General features: G+C 29.4%; 1 long non-coding RNA gene across 1 annotated transcript; it reads right to left on the reverse strand.

Moving 5' to 3' along the window:
* Positions 1 to 117: 117 nt before the first annotated feature.
* Positions 118 to 1,217, reverse strand: LOC146887586 (uncharacterized). The gene is made up of 2 exons (XR_014993636.1): positions 565 to 1,217; positions 118 to 325 (listed from the first exon to the last, which is right to left on the reverse strand). It is a non-coding gene; the product is annotated as an uncharacterized LOC146887586 (long non-coding RNA).
* Between the last annotated feature and the right edge of the window lie 5,791 nt (positions 1,218 to 7,008).

Below are 7,008 nucleotides of genomic sequence, written 5' to 3' on the forward strand. Positions count from 1 at the left end.
AGCTAGCTGGCGATAGTCAGGATAGCTGAAGGAGCAGGAAGCAACATCTGCTCTCAACCTTATCCCACATCTCGAGATTGGAAGGTGCAGAGACAAAGAGAACGTAACAAAAGAGAGTGATCGACATAATAAAAGAAAAAACTAAGATTCAGGAAAACCACACCAACAAAATAAACGAAAAAGAAACTTCCTTAGTTCTCCACCCACGATATCAGAGGATTACACATTCAGAAAGAACACGGTGAGAGGGATTTTACAACGAGAAGGGAGCAAAGTCGTGGTTGATAGAGTGAATTTCATCTTCAAGTTTTCACCTTCATCTCACCTGCATAAAATCAAAGATTAGATACCCAAACAACCCCAAACATTCACGTTTCATCTTCCCCAATCATTTCCACCCAAATACAAATCTGAAAGAGAGAGAGGGAGAAGAGATAATCATCGACGACATTGTTGTCGGCGTGTCTAGACACAAATGGCTACGATAAGGTGGTATAATGCAGAAACAATCGTAACATGCTAGCATTAGAGCGCGCGAAGCCTAGGCCGGGAAGAAACCCTCACGTTGGGAAGGGGAAAGTTGGCACTACTAGTGACGCGCATAGGTCGCGGTAGCGGCGACATTAATGGTGGTGATGGCAGATGCTGTGTCGACGCACTCTAGTTGCAGCAGCAGCGACATTCATGGTGGTGGTTTGGGTCGCGACGGCTAGGTGGCGGTTTCTGTGGTGTTCGCGTGACCCAGTTGCGGTGGCTGGTGCGGTGGTGGCGAGTTGCGCTGTCTCGAATGTGCTGGAGAAACGAGGAGACGATGTTCACGGCGTAGGAGCGTTGCGCGAGGAGCGGCGAGTGGCGACAGCGTCGCCAGTGAGGCCTCCGGTGGAGGCTAGTGTCGTTGGTGGTGGCTAAAAGGTGAGCGCATGTCTCAACCGTTGGAGTCATGGTGGCTGCTGGAAAACGAGAAGAGATAAACGAGAAGAGACGGCTGCCATGGGTAAAGGAGAGCTTTAATTTTAATTAGGTTTAGTTTGAGTAGAAATTGGGTCTGACCATGTTATTTACTTGTGCACCCCCATTTTTTATCTTTGCACCTCCATTATTTGTGATGGACTATTTGTGTATTTCTTTACGCAGCCTTGATGTTTGCCAGCCTCGCACCCCATATTTGTTTTCGACTTGTTTGTTGTTACTGATTGCACCTCACTTTTCACAATTCACACCCCTCCTTCTAGATTCACATCACTTTTTACTTTTACTCGCTGCACCTCCACCTTTTAACAAACACACCTCATTTACTTCATGCACCTCACATTATTCATGCACCCTCACATTTATTTTTTTCCATTTTTATCCTTTTTATTAAATTCTACCTTTATAATTTTCTAAAAAAAGACAAAAATAAAACAAAATATTTTAAATTATAAAAAATTACAAAAAAAGAAAAAAATCTAAAAAATGAAAATATTCTCTTTTGCTTTATCGTGTCTGTCTGGTCGCCCGCACCGTGTGACACTCATTTTCAAAAAATCAAAAACAATTTTCTTTCTCTTTTAGTATTTGTCCGGTCGCCTGCACCGTGTGACACTTATTTTCTAAAAAATACCAAAAATAATTTTCTTTCTCTTTTAGTGTATGTCCGACCGCTCGCGTCGTGTGACACATATTTTCAAGTAATTCAAAAATACCAAAAAAATATAAAATTCAAAAATATAAAAATATCAACATTTTCAAACAACCACATCTTTAAAGAACTACGTGATCTTTGATTCTCCATTGTGAGATACGTAGGAGCAAGGTCAGTCCTTGTCAGGTTCACCTCCAAAAAATCAAATCATTTTCCAAATATTTTTTTAAATATCTTTTTAAAGAACTACGTAACCCTGATTTCTCATCTTTAATGAGAATACGTAGGACCAAGGTCAATCCTTGTCGAGCCCAAAAAATTTAAAAAAACATTTTGTTTCTTTTAGCATTTTTGTCCTATTATTTTTGGGGAAAAATAACATTTTGAAAACCACATCGACTCTACATTTTTAATTAAAGGTACCGCCCTCGGGCGGGTGCTGTAGGGTGCTAACACCTTCCCTACGCGTAACCAACTTTCGAATCTGAAATCTGGTTTTTCGCAGACTTGTTTTATTTTTATGGTTTTCCATAGTTTTCCAAAAATAACTATGGTGGCGACTCCAAATCTCTTTTTAAACCCATTTTTCTTTTCGGTTCACTTTCCCATCACGATTCTGGTTGCGACAAATTGATATAAAATTAAAAATACAACCATAATCAGTATTATTAGATCAATTAGTTTTCAAACACATTAATAGAAGAAGATTTTGATTTCCATTGCAATATTTTAAAACCATAATTTATATAAAGTTAAGAATACAACCATAATAAGTAATATTAGATCAATCGGTTTTCAAGCACATTAATAGAAGAAGATTTTGCATTTTGTATTAATCATTAACGATAAATAAATAAGCATATAACATCTAAAAAAACAACATGATGATATACAAATTTTATATTTTTATATACTTAAAATTGATAAATAATAGTTTTCGTGAATGTCTTAAACTCTAATTATATGTTTGATCGATACTTCATGATTCATTGAGTCCCACAAATCATGATTGTTGTTGTTCATGATAAATAGTCATAATTCAAAATGCAAAATTCTTGGAAGACGAAAATTTTTCCATTTATTCTTTACATTTTTGACATTTATATTGAAAGAGTGTTGATTTATAAAGTTTATTCAATAAGCTACGTTAAAATTTAAGAAGATTTTTGAAAACTGTATAAAGCTCTCTTAAAAAGGTAGGTAGATTTTTAAAATATTTTCCATTTAAAATTTTAATACAATAAATTCATATATAACATTGTAATGAGAAACACAAAAAGTTGTTGGTTTCTAATATTTAATGTTATTTAATGACAAAGACATTCATCTTTGAGAAGCTGTAAAAATATATCTTGGAAGTAGCATTGGAAGAAACGAAAAGTTCTTTGAGAGGTTGAAAAAATATACCTTGGAAGTAGTGTTGGAAAAAACTGGAAAATTGTTTTAATTCTTCTTAACATCTTTATATTTTTGGAAGATGAAAAGTAAATTTTGAAAAATATAAATATATTTTTCAGTAAGCTAGGTAAAAAAAAACAAAGTCTTAATTTTTAATTTGGTAATTAAATATATTTAAGGTAAGTAATTTTATTTGCATTTATTCATATTGTTATTAATTATTAATAAACTATTAACTGATCAGATTTTAAGAAAAGTGTAATATGTAATGACTATTTTTAAAATAAATTAATAAAATACATAATTTTTCTGTAGAAGAGGAGAAAATATTAATACTCATATAAAAAATATTTGTTAGTTATAAATATTTCTTCTACTTTGAAATTTTTAAAAGTGTATGTTATCATTAATGAGACAAATTCATGGAGTCAGAACTTTATTTTAATTTTGTTTGTTCAAAAATTTAAAAACTTGGATTATGCCTTTATAATTTGTATTTATTATAAAAATAAAATGTAGTTTATGATTTGCATTTAGTTCACTATAAAAATTCTGAAATAGTAAATATTATCTTATCAAATAAGATTTAATATTATATTTTAAAGTATTCACTCTCGATGCTACAAAACATTTCAGTCGTGTAATATCCGTAAATTCCACACAAAATCCTAATTAATTTATTATATTACAATTTTTAATTAGATTTATTTTATAAAAATTAGCTACCTTCTCCAAGAAACTTTGTAAAAGTTTCTAAAGTTGTTATTTTGTCATATTTACTTCAAAATATTAATTATGAAGACCACCAATTATGTATATTTTGGGACAATGCACATTAGAACTCAAAATAGTATTGTTAGCTTTGCAATTGTATATAATTATATATTAGATTAGATACTATTAGAGATTTTGGTCATTCAAAATGACTTTTTCTCTATGGGAATGTGAGAAGATTTTTGGAGCCAGTATAAAACTTTTTCAAGAAGGTACGTAGATTTTATAAAACATTTTCCATTTAAAATTATAATACAATAAATTCAAATATAACATTGTATTGAGACACTAAAAAAGTTGTTGGTTTCTTCATAATTAATGTTAATTAATTATAAAGACGTGTTGGAAGAGACAAATTTTGATCTTGAAAGTAGTGTTGAAAGAATCTGAAAAGTTGTTTTTATTCTCATCGACATCTTTTAATTTTTGGAAGATGAAAAGTATTTTTTAAAAAGTATAAAAACCATACCCAACAAGCCAAGTAAAAAAAAAACAAAAGTCTTAATTTTTAATTTGGTACATAAATGTATTTAAAGTAAATAATTTTATTTGAATTTATTATTAATAAGAAATTATTAATTGATCATATTCAAAAAAAATGTGTAATATGTAATATTATTTTTAAAACAAAAATTAAAAAATAACAAATTTTGTTTATAAAAAAGGAGAAACTATTAATATTTATATAAAAATATTTGTTAGTTATCATTATGTATTCTTTTAATCTTAAATTATAAATCTTTTTTGTATTCTGAAATTTTTAAGACGTGGGACAAAGTCCTGGAAAGAGGAAACAAACAAATATATTTCATTCAAGGATTTAACTTATTAAACTTTAATAAATATTTATTGAAGCATGAGCTTTATTTCAATTTTGTTTGTTGTAAAATTTAGAAAATTTAGATTTTACCTCGATTTACATTTATTTTAAAAATAAATTGTAGTTTATGATTTCCATTTACTTCACTATTATAATTCTTAAACAGTAAATATTATTGTATCAAATAACATGAAAATTATATTTGAAAGTATTCACTCTCAAGACAGCAAAACATTTGAGTAAATATCGTGTAATATTTTGTAAATTCCACACCAAATCCTAATTAATTTATTGTATTACCATTTTTAGTTTAATTTATTTTAAAAACAATATTTACTTTCTCTAAAAAAAACTTTGTAAAGGTTCCTAAAATGTCATCTTATGATACTTATTGCTCCAAAACATTAATTATGAAGACCACCAATTATGTTTTTTTGGGACATGACACTCTCTTACTACAATAAATGAATGTTGTATCTTCCAATACATGTCTTTTCCAACACGTCATTTCCAACTTTTGTCACCATAATTGTTTTGCTCAAAGATTAAATTTCCTGCATTGATTTGTGTGCTTTTATACATCTGCCAAACATAAACATTCTACCAAGATTAAATTTTCCCACATAGGTGTATGTGGTCTTATGTTCTTAACAATTGTATAAATGTTTTGCATCTTCAACAAACACCCACCATTATTCTTAAAAAATATTGATGCAAAGTGTGGTCTGTGAAGTGGTTTTTGGGCTCCCTCATTCTTCTTAAACACCCACCATATTCATCCATCCAAAAAATATTGCAAGTGTGGTCTGTGAAGAGAAAAAAAAATAGAAATCATAGAAGATGTACACATAAAACATAACCCAAAACAAAAAGAAAAACAAATAAATAAAAAAAGCAAAAAACACAAAAAAAAACATTGAAGCAAAGAAAACTCCTAATAATAATAATAAAAAAACTTTAATGGGTTACACAAAAAGTAAAAAAAAAAAAAACCATATTCGAAGATGAAAAAAAAAACTTAACTTAAACAAATCGTAGTTGAAAAAAAAAGATTGGAGAAAATCATAAAAAAATAGTAAGTTGATTTTAATGCAAAGAAAAAATCTTAATAATGAAAAACTTCAACTTTGACAAATCAATGAAGAAGAACACAAAAACAATGAGTTGAGTATGATCCAAGCTGAAACTTAAATGGATTAAACAAAAATGAATAAAAAAAACAAACTAAAAATCGAAAATCAAACTGGTAAGAACAAAAAACATGGATGTGAGAAGACATGGATGTGAAAAGAAGAAGAGGTAAACTGAAGACACATCCTAATAAAATCTTACCCGTGAAAAAAAAGACGGTAGAAAAAACATTAAGTTTTGAAACTGAGATCTAAAAAATAAAAATGAAGAAAAATAAACCTTTTAAGAACGTTATTTGTGCTTGATAGTCATGCCTTTGGCTTTGAAAAGATCTTCAGTTTTCTCCTTCTTGAAGATTTCATTCATCTCGAAAACAAAAACAAAGTTAAGATGTGAGAAAAGAAACCGCACATAAAAAACAACAACACATAAATGAAAAAAAAATTAAAACTTTAAAAAAAAGAGGAGAATGATTTTAGTTCAGTAAAAATCAAACCTTTTACAAATGATCTTCATGGAGGTCATCAAGAATCTCAAAGCAAAAAATAAACCAAAATAAAATAAGATATGAGAATAAAATATCCATCGAACAACGAATCTGAGAAAAAAAACTCGATCAAACCAATATCGAGAACAAAGAAAAGTAGATCTGAAAGCTAAATATTCATCAAAGAAAATAATAGAACAAAAATAGGTAGATCTAACAGAAAAATAACCATCAAACACAAAAATGATAGAAAAAAAAAGATCTGAGAAGATGGTAGAAGAACGAAAATAAATGAGAAAAGATGATCTGAGAAGATGGTAGAAGAACGTAAAAAAAAAAAGAATTTGTTACCTTCTTTTATTCGTGAAGGTCATGAGAAGTAGTCAGAACAAAAAATAACCCAAAAGAAAAGTAGATGAGTAAAAAATATCCATCGAACAACAGATATGAGAAAAAAAGCTCGATCCAACCAATGTCGACAACAAAGAAAAGTAGATCTGTAAGCAAAAGATTCATCAAACAAAATAATAGAACAAAAATAAGTAGATCTAAGAGAAAAATAACCATCAAACACAAAAATGATAGAAAAAAAGTAGATCTGAGAAGATGATAGAAGAACGAAAACAAATGGGAACTTGTTACCTGTTTCTTATTCGTGAAGGTGATGAAGAAGCTCTGAGACAAAAATAGCGATCCAACATCTCGTAAAAAATATATATGAGAAGATGGTAAAAAAATGAAAATAATGAAAATGAGAAGTTGTTACCTTCGTTG

This window comes from Vigna unguiculata, chromosome 3, assembly GCF_037176805.1.
Source record: "Vigna unguiculata cultivar grain cowpea cultivar isolate G323 ecotype 2 chromosome 3, ASM3717680v1, whole genome shotgun sequence".
Lineage (NCBI taxonomy): Eukaryota > Viridiplantae > Streptophyta > Magnoliopsida > Fabales > Fabaceae > Vigna > Vigna unguiculata.